Here is a 13,283-nt window from a genome sequence, read left to right as displayed (position 1 = left end):
TGGTTCCTTGCCATGTTGAAGACTTCTCCAACATCACAGAGAAAAAAACATCTTAACCATGATCCTATTAAACGGTTTAAAATGATTTAAATGGTTAAAATTGAAAACGGTTTAGTTTGCCTAAAAACTTAAAACCTGTGAGTTTATATCTCTTTAGGATTATTAAGAATAAGAAACGAAACTGTCTTTATACATGAAGTTGTTTTTGAAAAAAAAAAAAAAAGCAATGTCCTCATATGGGGACCGCAGTTTATTTTAACATCTGTAGAAACCATTGACTGGGATTCCTGCCATCTTCTTTTCAATTAATTGAGTGTACTGCTGTCATGTGTCTATTAGATGGTGGGATCAGTGTCTCCATATAAGGGCTAAAGGGTCAATGTTTAATAAAAATAAGTATCATGGTGCAGAGAAGCAGAAAACTAGTAATGTCCACATATGAGGATGCAAGGTCTTAGGCATAATTTGCCCCGATAAATCGCTTTTTCCACCGTTATTCAGGCTCAAAGTAGCTCCAAACCTCCTTGCTAGAATCCGGAGAGCCCAGACATTTAAAACAAGGCATTAATGAGTTAAAAAGTGCACAAGAACCTGATTAAAAAACACTGTTTACATCCTATAATGCCGCCATCACTGTACTAAACATAATATATATATATATATATATATATATATATATATATATAGCAGCCGGTTCCAGTAGGTAAGCACTTTTCATCATGTTTTACTACACAAAAAGTCAATTTTACACCAGAGTTCTCCTTTAAACCAAAACCCAAACCCACTCAGTAAAATTGCATGCACAATCTCAATGTATATTATTGAAAAAACACAGAAAAAGTAGCCAAAAGTTTAGTAGTGGGGACTAAAAATGAACTTCTGAGGAACCCTTAAAGAATCTCTTTTTCTAGTAGTGTAGGAGAACAAATTACCCTTCCATAAAACCCATGTTCAAGAGAGAGATGTATCAGCATGCAGAACCCTTTTAAAAGTTTGAAGAACCTTTATAAAAAGGTTTTAATCCTATTTAATGGTTCTTCCTAAAATCTTTGCGTTATTTGAAGATGCGCTGAAGTTGAAAAAGCCCAGCTTCATCGAAACTGACACTGCTGGATTGTTTGGCGTTTCACTTCTATAGCTGTATATAGAAGGTCAAACACGAGTTAAGACACTTCCACCTCCTCTCCCACAGAGCTCTGCAGTGTTTGCCTGGGCGTGTGAGGAACATCAGCGCACTGTCCATCATCTCCCCTGTGTTTGGTTTTTGTCTCCCCTCACTGGAGCCTCTGCCATCTCTTTTTATATCCCAGCAGCGCTGAGCAGCCAGCAAGGCGTGCTTGACGTATAGACCGTCCCTGAGTTCAGACAGCTTTGTTTTCTGCTCGTCTTCGTTATTGTCAGACTCTGCAGTGTGTTTAACTCAGGATAGCTAAAAAAAAAGAATGAAAAATAGAATCATTGGATATTCAATGTTGGGCTGTCTGCACTCTTTGTGTACTATGAGGGCTGTTGTCCTTATTCTACATTAGTATTTATTCCTGGTTAGAGTTGTTCTCAGGTTTTCAAACAAGCTGGTAAATGGGCAAAATACACTAATATACCAGCAAAAAGCAGTGCCACATTTACAGGAGAAATCTGGTGGTGCTTGGAGAAGTATCAGAAGATACTGTGTGTATAAACAGTGTTTTTAAGTAACTATCTGAGCACTTTTTTTTGTTCTCAGTGCCTTGTTTTAAATGTTTAAGCCCTCAGAATTCTACCAATACTGTGTAGAGCTACTTTGAGCTTGTTAATGGTGCAAAAATTGTGATTTCTTTGCATGGGAAACACTATGCCCCAATCACTAGCATTGTAAGCCTGTTGGGAGCATTGGCTAAAAGTGCTGAATTTAAAAATGCTGGGGGTGAACGGAGGTGGATTATTCGACAAAAGGCTATACTCATTATCATATTTCACTACACACCAAGTCTATTTTGCACCAGATTTCACCTTTAACAAAATGATGTGAAGCACCAACAGCTATTCCAGAGCATAAATGTATGAGTGTGTAAGTGAATGAAAGTGTAAGTGAGGGAAGTGAGGTGAATGACTATTTCACAGGCCAGTTATAAACTGCAATGGCTACATGCAAATATAAACATTTGAAGAAGAAACGAGAGGGAAAAAACAAATACATGAATAGGAAATTGAAAAAATATATTATTTAGATTATATTTTACTATTCTTCAATGGTTACTATACAGTGTCTGTAGATATTATATATTAGCATACTAGTTAGATATTTCATTTTAAAATGCAAAATTTAAATATATTATAATAAACACATTAAAGACTTTTAAATATATAAAAAAAATAATTTAAGCAAATTAGCTTTTTATAGAGAAAAAGTTTTATAATTAATAAATATTTCCTCAAACCCTGTCCTCACATAGCAGAAGAAAAAAACAGTGAAGCATTTTCAGACTGTCTCTCAGTTTTCTAATATAATGAATAAATGCCAGTGAAGGTCAAATTGAGGGCTGAAAGAGCAAGAAAATTGACCAATAGAAATCATATAAGAATTTGTAGAAATGCAAGTCAAAACCCCCATTGGCTGTAAAAGATGTTTAAAAAGATTTATCAGGTGCACTGGTCTACTGTGCAGCAATACCTGAACAAATTGCCTTTAGGAAAGAGTCATCACAACAAAGCTGAGCATCATGTTTTCACATTTACAGCCCTGCTGCAATTCAGAAACAAAATATGTGGACTGGTACAAGTTAAAATACAACTTTTTTGGCTACAGGGAGCAATGCTAGGTTTGGAGAAAAGGCATGCAAAATATAATGTACAGCACACCTCTTCAACTTTTAATCATTGGTACATTAGTCATGCTTTGAGCTCGTACTGCATCCAGTGGCAAAGAGAAGATTAGAGTAGGCTGCAACAGAAGCATAGTGATCCTAAACACACCTCAAAATCCACACTGGACTACTTTAAAAGAGAATCCCACTGGAAACACTGGAAGCTTTTCTCGAGGATGATTAAATAAACTTTTAGATTAAGAACTAAGAAAAACATTTATTAGCAGTGATACTTGCCAATTGAGATATTACTTAGCAATGAGTAGCCAGAATTCCCAAACTCCAATCCCATTTCCTTATTTTACTGAAGCTGGACATGTATGCAATTTATGATACATAAATAAATCAATACATAAACATCAAAAGCTTATCTAGACCAGAATGTGAACAAATAAAACATGAAGTTCTCAGAGTAAATGTCAGTCAAGTCAACAGACATCTTACAAACAAACATTTTTCCCTTTTTTTACATTTAAAGCTCTATGACTATGCAAAAGGAATCCATGAGGAAGAAAAGCAATGGCCAGTATAGCAATATTGTCATTATTAAGAGACGCCATACTTCCCGAGAGTCAAATAAGGGATCAAATACTGGTTGAGTTAATAGCTAATGGCTGAATTCTGCTCAGTGATGCAGAGTTTGAAGCCACATTATGCTTTTTAAACCCATATTGTTTAAATATGCCTTTATTGTATACAAACATTTGGTCTTTTAGCCAATTCCTGTTATAAACACAGATAATGTAAACCAAGCCATGCCTGAGATGGTCTTCCACGACTCTGTGCGTGCATTTGGAGATGGGTAAAACCTTTAGTTCTCACAGTCTGTAGCTTTTTGCACTTTAACTTTAGGGAACGTTTCAGTCTTACATATTATAGAGACAAAAAAATGAGGCTGCTGCTCATTCATTGTTTTTTTCTCTGAAATTAAAGCTTTTATTGGAGTAACTGTCTCTACTGTCTAAGGACGACTAAATAGCACATGACTGGCTTTGAGTATGATGTTAATAGGTTCATGTTTTCCTGCTCCAGATAGTCCTGTTCTATAGGGGAATACTTGTTAAAAGTTTCTATACAAGCTGTGTGTTAGTGTTAGCATCTGTGTCAGCAAAGGGTACAAATTGTGAAAGTGGTTGATTGTAGTCATTGGAAGGGGTGTCCACAAACATATGGACATATATGTATGTTATATGAGTATGATATATTTGTATATGTTCAGTACTTAAGTTAAACAACCACTTTACACTTTTTTAAATGCACTGTAGGACAGTAAACAGCTCTAAAGAGTCTAAAAAGTCATAATGTCACGCCCCATCAGAAAAAGCACCCCCTCTAAGTAAAGTTAAAGCATTTTTATCAAGAGTATATTTAAATGATACGCACTGCACAGAGGGGGTGCTTTTCATGGCAGGGGTGCAGAATTCGCCACTACTCCAGGAAAAGCACTCCCTCATGGGAGAGGCTGCAGGTGACATGACTATTTTTCGTTATTTCTAAAGAGTCAGCGTAGCTTAAAACAGCATCTTGGATATTTTGATTTTCTAAAAAAGTTAAACAAACAAGACGTACATGCACGCTCTTCTCCATGTCTACGCCCATGTCTTTAGTGTTTTCACCTGTGTTTAATTTTTAGCTCCACCCCCTTGTTACCTTTGTCCAGTTGTTCCCACTTTCCTTTCCAGTCTTGTGTCTGTATTTATACCCCAGTGTTTCCTTGGTCGGTTCTTGTACAGGTTATCTTCAGTTAGGTAATGTGTTCCGTTTGTTTTCCCGGTTCCCATGTACCCAGTGTTTATTTAGTTATCTGTTTGCCCTAGTGAAAAAAAGTAGATTAAAGTACACTAAGCATCATTATTATGCTATAGAGCACTAAAGCGTTCTTGTAGCCACATTATTATTAATCAGTATATTTGTGCTAAAATAGAACAACTTTTTTGTACTAATTTATGCTTTAATTGTAGAAAAATAGTACAAAAGTCTTACTTAAAGTGTGCTAAGTGAAATTAACTGTACTAAAATAGAACTATTTTAAATATAGTTAAGTAACATTTGTAACCCCATATTTTAAATATGCTTACAGTAAAATTATAATACATTTAATAAGTATTACAACTGTAACGCTATTTTACATCGAGTATATTAGAAATGTACTAAGAATTGGTGTTAAATATACTTAATATTTACATTAGTACAAATATGCTTCTTTTATTGGCTTTTGTAAGTAGCACACTTCTAGTATACTTTGTTGGGTAAAAAAATAATAATATACATATACTGTACTACAATTTTTAGCATGTTACAAATTTTATTGATTTTTTTTAACTAGAAGTAGTAATTTAATTTACTTTCTAAAAAGTTAAATGAAACATTGTACTTTAAGTGAACTACTGTAACAGCTGTTTTTAACACTGCTAAAAATGTGGAAAAGTATATTTGGAAATAAGTATTTTAGAAGTATATTGGATTACATTAAAATAAAAGGGTTTTTCATAGTAGTCTATTTTTTAAATACACTATATTGTACTTTTTAAAAAGTATTATTGAAGTTTACTTTCAAACATTTGATGAAAGCATAATATTAATGTACTTTTAATATATTTTAAGTAAGTACTTAAATCTGTTACTACATTTACAGCATACTTACACATTTCTCAATATGTTTTAAGTACAATTAAGAATATATATATTTTTAATTTTGTGTTCTTGATAAATACTTGCATTTGCGTCCACTTTCCACATCCTCTCTTTGCTCCTGCATTACCTGACAGAAGAACTGACCAGGGAAACAAGAAGTGCTGGGGTATAAATAAAGACACAAGGCAGGAAAGGAAACGGGGAACACCTGGCGAAGGTAATGAGGGGGTGGAGCTCCAAATGGAACACAGGTGAAAACACTGAAGACAAGGGCGGAGACATGGAGAACACAGAGAGGGCCAGAAAAACACAGAAACAGAACAGTACAGACACAGAACAGGACATGGACCTGACACATAAATCATCAACATCATTTCTATTGTTTGTCTTATACTTTTATTTCAATGTTCCACATTGGTCAAAGGCTAATGATGTAAACAAATTTTTTTACATCAAAAACTTTTGATATCTGGCTATGAATGTGGATTTTTATTGAACATACCCTACCACTGCTGTCTATACAACTACTACACAGTACTTTTTGCAACAGTTTTGGTGTTGTTTGTAGTATTTACCCCTTTCAGACCTGAATTATGATCCATTGATTATTTCTCCATATGAAGAACATAAAAGAAGACTCTAACACGCTAATATAAATTCTATGTTAAAATTAAACCCACTTAAATAAATATTTAATTGTTTTTTTAATGTCCATTGCAGGCCTGTGCATGCTTAACATTTTATTTGACATTTAATACTGATATAGCTTTTTATTTAAAAAAACATCCCTAAGCATGCTAAAAAGGTGTTTTAAATCACATAAAATTAGTACAAAAATTGAGCTCTTTCTTTGCTTCATTGACTATAGTGCCGCCATGCCATAATCATGCCATAAAAAGAGTTAAGTGTTGATTTAATTGTCTTATAGGCTTTTTTATTGGCTGGTCGATGGTCTATTCAGATGAACAATACGTCTCAATTAGTGATATGTGCAACAAAAAATCTTCAAAAAATGTGATGTCCACTGTAATGGTCGCAAGGTCTGAAAGGATTAGGATATGTTCAGGTGAAACACTTGACTCAGTAATTTATAACTAATAGTCATACAAAATTACTGTGTGTATGTGAAAAATAGTATTATTTTTAGTCTAAATGGAAATAATTGAATTAATTTAATCTAAGTTTGAATTAATTTAAAAAACGTTGTCGTCTAATGTCCTCTAGGGGGCAGTGATGCATCATTGTTTTTCTGCTATGTGAGGCTCTTCTAGTTTGAGATTTATACCAGTGGTTTTTAATGTCTGTCCTGAGGGCCTGGATATAAATATGGATATGTGTCTTTGTCCTTTGCATCTCTTGTTTAGGTCAATAATAAATATATGAGCTTAAAAAGATATTGATATTCACCATACTTGTGTTGGACATACTTCACATACATAGTAGTGGGATCACATACACACACAGTGATGAGGTGGGTACACTTGCCTTGGTGCCCAGAGAGCAGTGAGGATAGTGTTCAAGGGCCCAACAGTGAATGGCAGCTTTCCAAACCTGGGTATCAAACCAACAATCCTTTTACATCAATAACCCAAAGCTCCAACCCCTGAGACACCACTGTCCACACTGATCAACACAAACCATTCATATAGGATTGTACTGTTCTTTGCGTCAAGTCCTCTAACATTATAGACATTCCTATTAAAGAATGCAGTGCAGTAATATGATAAACGGCTGCATTTGTCACGCATTTGTGCGTTCGATAAAGCTCTGGTCATAGTCTGTAAGCGGTTTGGTGTGCTCTTCCCAGTTGTCTATGTGGATTTTCTCCACTTACCCACATGGCAAAAATCACAACTGTTGTTGGGCCATGTCTGAGTTTCTGCATCGACATGGTTTGAGTTTGAATCTAGGCCTTATTCAGGACCAAATACTCCAGGCAAAATGTTGCATGCGTCAACAATCAATACCTTGACTCGGTTGCCAAGTATAATACGGCAATCAGCCTGAACTACGTAAGCCATCACCTCAGGGAATTGACCCTGCATTGCTTTTGCCAACACCCCGGCTGCCGAGTATAATATGGAATCGGCCAGCACTGCTTTTTTTTTTGGGTTGATGCCGAGTCTCAGCCAATGCTGCCATTTATCAGTCGAGTTCTGGCCAATTCTTCATGCTATCCAAGTTTTCTGGATAGATGAACTGACCATGCTAAATTGCCCACTATGAATGTTTGAGGGATTGGTTGTGTGTGGTGCCCTGGGATTAGTAATTACCTGCTGCCCTGTTTATCCCGTTCAGACCCTGCGTCAATTACAATGTACATCATGTGGTTTATTTTGCACAAAACACTAATTGAGACCTGTTGCCCATCAGAACCATCAACCAGCCAATAAAAAAAAAAAAACAGTAGCTTGGTCCCACCCACTACACTGGACAAAAAAAAATCAGTAGACATTAGGGCATGTCAGCACTACAGAACAAATGAGGCAAAGTAATATAAGCTAATTTTTACAAATTCTTTGTAATTTAGAACACTTTTATCATGTTTAGGAATAAAAGTAGTTACTTTGATTTATTTTTATATAGATTTAATATTAGGATAGTAATATTAGAGATATTGTGTGCATTACAGAGAGAAAAAGCCTTCATATATTTTAATAACTGAAAATATAGCAATATATCTATAACTGAACTGAACTGAATCTATGACTGAAACATAATAGAATAGAATAGAAATGCAGTTTGCATCTATCCAGAAGTGCTTAACAAAAAATAAATATGTATATTACAAATGTACAGTAAATTGCTGAATGTGTTGTAGCTATGTATAAGTATGTACATGTTATGAATATGAACATATAGACTATAACAGATTATAAACATGTTACAAGTGGTATAAACAGAATAAATAATAATATAATAAACAGAATAGATTTATACAGTATATACAATAGTGAGCAGAATATACAACGGAAAGAAAGAGGTGGTAATTAGTATAAAGTTTGTGTGTTATTGGTGTGTGTTGGAATACAGTCTGTCGTTGTTGGTTAGATATTAGGAGGCAGAGTTCAGGAGTATGACAGCCGTGGGAAAGAAGCTGTTCCGGTAACTAATACAGCTCTTAAAGGGTTAAGGGATATTCCCACATTGCTCCAATGACCACGGGCAGGCTTCTGACCCATGCACTGCAACCATCACCAGGACGAAGTGCATAAAGAGGTAGAATGATGGATGGATGGACGGATAAATGAGTATTTATTTAAATAATAAAATTAATAAAACCACCCAACGGTTACACTCGTTTCTGTGGGCCGTGTTCAAACCACAGCTTGTTTTAAGATTGGACTTAAAAACGTCTCTAATTCACTTCCTTGATGCTGTGCAGGCCTGCCGACACTGACAACCGGCTGGAAAAGCTTGACGTTAGTAACGCTGCGTATGTCTTATAGTGCCAGCTTGTGACATGTTGGTATAGTGTGATATAGGAGGTACAGTTAAGCAACAGCTTCTTTTAAGAAACTGGACAGAGTCTTCAGTATGACGTCCCGGCAATAAAAGCCCGTGGTGTGGCTGTAACATCACGTAAGCGTGTTTACCCTGACCCGCGCCGCCCTCCTCAGAGAATGGGCTCCCAGGCCTACTGGAAGCCTGACTGTGCGTCTTTTGACTGGCCTGACCAGATCACCCACACCTCCAGCCCAGTAAATTCAGCAGCGTTCAGAAAGGCCACTTTGTTGCGGCGCCGGGCCGTCATATTTCAGGTGCAGCGCCCCTGGCTGGTGGAGCAGCTGGCCCGTTGCGGAGCCGTGCCCACCGGGGCCTTGTAAAGCCTGTTTATAGATCTCCAGCCCTGTGACAGCCGGGCCCGAGCCAAAGTGTAGGGGAGCTTGTTTACGGCGAGAGGGAGAGAGGGAGCCCTTTTCCCAGCGTAGACTCGGCCTCGGACGACGTGTGCTGTATGCCGAGATGGACAGATGGACAGAGATGGACACGCTTAACGAGTGCCTGGTCCTAATAAGTGCTCGGTGCTTGGCACTTCTGCTTAATCCATAAATACGTCACAGAAGGGTGCGTGGAAGTGTGGACACAAACTGCAACTCACTTTCAGAGAGGAGTTAGCTCACAAGCGCCCTCTAGAAAGACTGCTTAAATGTACACTCATTACATATTCTATGCACTGCATTTATTGTTACAGTGTGTAGGCCTATAGCACACTGATATGCCAAACAAAGATCATGGGACAGAAATTTAGTTTAGTACTGTGTCCCATGATTTTTGCCATGTCTCATGGAAGCTTGAGAATGGTGCACTTGGCCTGTGGGATACGCGTGTGGGGTCTCCTGTATTGAATGTGGATGTTACTTGCCTGTTTGCACCGACTGTTCTTGATCGTTACCCTACCTTATAACTCGTACAGGTGTGGGCTTTCCCAAGATTCCTTTATGGACACTTCATGGTTATTTTAAGGACTGCTATCCCATGACTTTTGGCATGTCAGTGTAAATGTTATTGAGAATATGCTGTCTGCATGTTGGTGATGGACTTGGATCAGGCGTGTATGGCTTTGGGTGCAGCATACTACCATACTTAAGCAAAAAATACATGAGAGTTTGTGCTATAGCATGTAATATTGGCACTGCTGTGAATTATTGCAATTATACCACAGTTCCATTATAGCTGTTTATTGAAAGATTTTAAGTTAAAGAGGAGGAGAAAATACAATCTGTTTGGGTATAAATACTCAGCGAGTTAAAATAGTTCCATTGCTGCTCTGTTTGTAGCTGCACTGTTTCGCTCCATCGTTGCTAGGTTACCTGTATGTTCTTCTTCTGGTTCTGTTCTGTTGTTCTGTTCTGGTTCTTATCCAGGTTGAGCGATGAATCCCCCTCACAGTTTCTGGTGATATTCTGAAGATCCTCCTGAGACCAGAGAACTTGTTCAGCAGTCTGCTTCTGCTGCTTCTGCAGCTGCCACAGCACAGCCTGGAGCCAAGGCCATGCCACACACACACCCTGACAGCTTTATGTGCCAGTTTAGAGCAAAGCTCTTCAGATCGCTGGCTGCTGGCTCCCGCTGCTTCTGAGCAACATTAAGACTCGCTCTTTTTCCTGTTAGGGAGAACAGATTCTTAGAATCTGCGTCTGCTTGGACCCCACCGTAGCATGATTAATGCCTGTGTACTCTCTGGTGTGGAATAATCGCCTCTGCTGTGTAAATCAAGACGCTGTGGCGGGCGTGCCGGCTGGATAATGTGTGGACCATGCTTTGCTTAGTAAATACAGAAAAAAAAAGGACATTGAACACACGTGGCTGGAGTCCATTCAGCAATCTGGACCAGTGGGGCTGTACTGGAGCTGTCACATCATACTATATTTACAACCAAAATGGTTAAATGCTGTAATAATATTACAGATTTTGAGGAAAATTAACCAGAATCTCTTAAATTGGTCTTGACTGACCATTTCTCCAGATACACTTCAGGCCCATGTCACTAATACCGCCCCTATAGGCAGTTGGCCTAGTTCAAAAGTGTTTTGTACTATTTTAAAATCATATGATGATAAAAAATGACAAATAATTAAGTTTTCCTCATATTATGACCCTAAAATTGACTGGATATTCAGTTTTATCATCCAAAATAATAATTTGTGTTCTTAATACTTTGACTTTTGACAAATGCTGACCGATTTTCTTGATATTCTCACTTTATTTTAATTAATAACTTTCTTCATATTTTAACTCAGCACTCCAAATAATGCCTTATTTCCTTGTTAATTTGATTAAGTATACCAAAAAATGACTTAATGTCTTACTGATTTTAAATAGTACTCTAAACGATGACTTAGGTTCTTGGTGTTTTTGACAAAGTATCACTTATTGCTTTTATATTCTGATTTAGCATCCAAAATAATGACTTTTTTTTACATTATTATTAATATGACTGATTATCATGTGATGATTGTTTGATTAGGGCTGTATGGCGTATGGGAGCAGCATACTACCATACTAAATAATATTGTTTACAAAAATGCAGGACACCAGCATTAAATTGTCTTAGTGATTTTACTTAGTATACTAAATAGAATCACTATTTATAATGTCTTAGTGCCTCTATATTCTAATTGAGCATCCAAAATGATCACTTTTTTGGCATGTGATGACTGGTTTTGTATTTATTTGCTATTTTGTTTATTTTCAAATATTGTAGCATTCTAAAAGAATGGCTTTGTTCTTTAGATTATGACCTAATATTCCAAAAAAAAAATGCATTACTGACATCTTGATTTTTGAGACTTAATTTGTTGTACATCTTGACCGAGTATTCCAAAATAATGGCCGCCATTGTTAAAAAACTGTACTAATAGGGCATTTTTATAAGTTGTAGTAATAAATACTGGTTAAAGCAGAAATGAACTTAGATTCTGTAATAAAACACATAATTAAATATACTATTATAATAATACTTTTTCTTGATTACTATAATTTACACAGCATTTTACTTGAGTTCCTGTCTTTATCTATCGTTGACAGTGTTGTGTAAACTAAGATTTTCCGAATTGATGTTTGGTTTCAACTGATTCCTGACAAATTAAACATACACACTTCCCTCTGAACTGAAAAAATTAATAATTTTCACCACGAGCCTAAAATTTGCTGCATTCATTGTCTATTTTCCGTTTCTTTGGAGTTGCCATGTTTTCCCAAAAGCTCAGGAACATTAATGTAGGCATAATGAAGGAAGGAAAGGAGATAAGGAGCATTTTATGTCATAGCGACACCTAACGTTCAAACTTTAAAGCTTACATCATTATAAAACCTGCTTAATGGCGGCCCAACTTTTATTTTATTTCTAAAATACCTTGTGGGCTGTTCCAAAAGAGGATTGGGTTGACTGTAAGAATGAATTCGCCCTCTTAAATTGATGTACAGCATTTTCTGAACCTCTCTATTTGTGCTTCTAAACCTCTTAACGTATCCCTTCAGCAGTCAGGGCCGCTGTGGCTCTGGCGATATTCTCAACAGTAGTATCAGTAATAGCTTTTTCTTCTCGTGTAGATTTAACCCAGTTTCTGGCTCTCAGGCCGGTTTACTGTGGCTCCAACCACTGCCTCTTTTCAGCAGCTTAAAGAGAGAGAGAAAGAATTGCTATTTTTTAACTTGGAAGCCGAGCGGCTGTCTGAAAAGTTGGCCGGAGAGAAAGCAGCCTGGCTTTCCATGACACACTCCGAGAGCCGTCTGCGTTCCTGTGTCAGACTAATGTGCTTGGGGTTAAATCCCAAGCTGCACATAAGTGACACATTAGTGAGATAATTATACACACTTCATCATTCCAGCACAGCTCAGGGACTGGGATTGCTTCATTCTAGCTGCAGGAAGGTGTGTGAGTATGAATACAACATCTGTACAAAGTCTAAATATGGCGCATAGCATGCATTTGGTTGTGCTTGGAGAGTATCTGGGAAATATGGGGTATTTATGCCAGATAAAGTAGTGCTATGTAAGGCTAGTTGGTGAGCTGTGATGATCACTATTTTATTGACCAACAGATAACTGCAATAAACCATACTATTGTCATTTTAACATAATGCATATTGTGCAAATAATATAATGCTAATATAATAAGAATAGTACAGCAGAACTGCAAAACATTTTGTAGTTCTGTAATATACAGCTCTGGAAAAAAATAACAGACCACTTAAAATTGATAAGTTTCTTTAATTTTACCAAATTGAAATCCTCTGGAATTTAATCAAGAGGAACATGGATGATCACAAGCCATCAAACCAAACTGAACTGCTTGAATTT

This window comes from Astyanax mexicanus, chromosome 2 (genome assembly GCF_023375975.1).
Source record: "Astyanax mexicanus isolate ESR-SI-001 chromosome 2, AstMex3_surface, whole genome shotgun sequence".
Classification (NCBI taxonomy): Eukaryota; Metazoa; Chordata; class Actinopteri; order Characiformes; family Acestrorhamphidae; genus Astyanax; species Astyanax mexicanus.
Note: the sequence above shows the minus strand (reverse complement) of the source record.